The sequence below is a fragment of the Papaver somniferum genome, unplaced genomic scaffold (assembly GCF_003573695.1).
Source record: "Papaver somniferum cultivar HN1 unplaced genomic scaffold, ASM357369v1 unplaced-scaffold_57, whole genome shotgun sequence".
In the NCBI taxonomy this organism is placed as follows: domain Eukaryota; kingdom Viridiplantae; phylum Streptophyta; class Magnoliopsida; order Ranunculales; family Papaveraceae; genus Papaver; species Papaver somniferum.
The window spans coordinates 3,024,798-3,026,406 of NW_020648415.1; positions in this window are offsets into that span (position 1 = coordinate 3,024,798).

Below are 1,609 nucleotides of genomic sequence, written 5' to 3' on the forward strand. Positions count from 1 at the left end.
TTTTTTGCATTTTTCATTTTTTTTTTGCATTTTTCATTTTTTTTTTTGAGTACAAAAAATTACAAGACAAAAATTTACAAGGCCATAAGAGAAGAACTTTAAAAACTTGGATCTTCGCAACTTAAGATGTCTTGGTATCATGAATTCCAACAACTTATATCATTTGCTCTTACAACTTCTTGTAACTAAGTCTTCAACTTTGATTTTTGAATTATTCTTTTCTATTGTTGCTTCTAAACCTTAAACGTCTTCAACTTTCTTCATAGATTTTGATGTCGCTCTGTCTGTTGTTGATGATAAGTTTCTACTGAGAGAGAGTCCTACTCCAGTAACTATGATTACGTTATGAGGTTGCTTTGTCTTTCTGGCATTTCCTGGCCTACTTGCCTTTCCATCATGGATGGTTAGGTCCATCACGGTTACCCTCTAAAAGGAACAAGTTCTCTCCTGAATTTCAAAGATCTTAATGTCTTTTTCTCTAATGTCTCAATAAGTTGTTATCCCTAGCATTCCAATTTCTATCTTTTCGGTGAGAAACAGTATGTAAACTTAGCTAACCGGATACCATGTGACGCTAGAAGTTTCAAAAGTGCAACTAAAAAGTTTCTCCCATACCCCCAAACTTAAATCTAACATTGTCCTCAATGTTCTAAAGATAAAATTAAAAGCATATGAACAAGGAGAAATTGTTACAATTTGAAGCAAAAGAGTTAAGGAAATATATTACCGTGTTGCATGAGATTGGGTTACCTACCAAGAAGTGCTAAGTTTAAAGTCTTCAGCCAGACATCGGAAGGAATTAGTCACCTCATAGAATCATATAGAAGTAGCCGGAATAATTGTGGGTCATCTGGATCAAAAAGTGCTAACCACAAGAAGAGGAAACTGCAACAGACCAAGAAGATGCCGAACATACCCTTATTTAACTTTTTGTTTAAGACAACTATCTCTAGTTGTAGCTCAGGTTCAGGCTCTATAAAAGGATCTAAATAAAATGTTTTCATAGGCAGGACTTCCTCAAAAGAAGGATTCTTAAGATCAGGTTGTAGAGTCTGGAAATACTCAAGTAGGAACTTAGAAGCACATAACAATAACCTGAACAACTGCGGATCCTTAAAGTCAATTAGACTTGACTTACAAAACTGACCACAATGAAAGAGTTGGTCTTCCTTAAGCAAATGTGTCGACCCTATTCTCCTAAAGTAATTAGGTTTAGTCTCAAAACTTAATAACCGACACATCTTAAAATCAAATGTTCCTACAATTGGAAGAAAAGTATTTGGTGGGAAAACAAAGTCAGTCTTGGTATCATAGCCTGGGTTAACCACATCAACCAGAGGATGGGTTTCTAACAACTGAGCTTCTCTCTGGACATCATTAGGTTCAGGAAAAAGTGTACGAAGATAATCTTGTAAGATGGTTGAGGCACAAATGTCAAGTCCTACACGAGGGAACTTTCTAAGAGTTAGATCACACGGAGACTGATAATCAGCCCCAAACTTAGAGTTTTCTGTGTCTTTAGAAAGACTAGTCACAACTTCCCTAATTTCTAGGTCATCGGATTCCTGAAAATGGTCAATTGATTCTTCTAAGTCGGGTTCATCCTCAC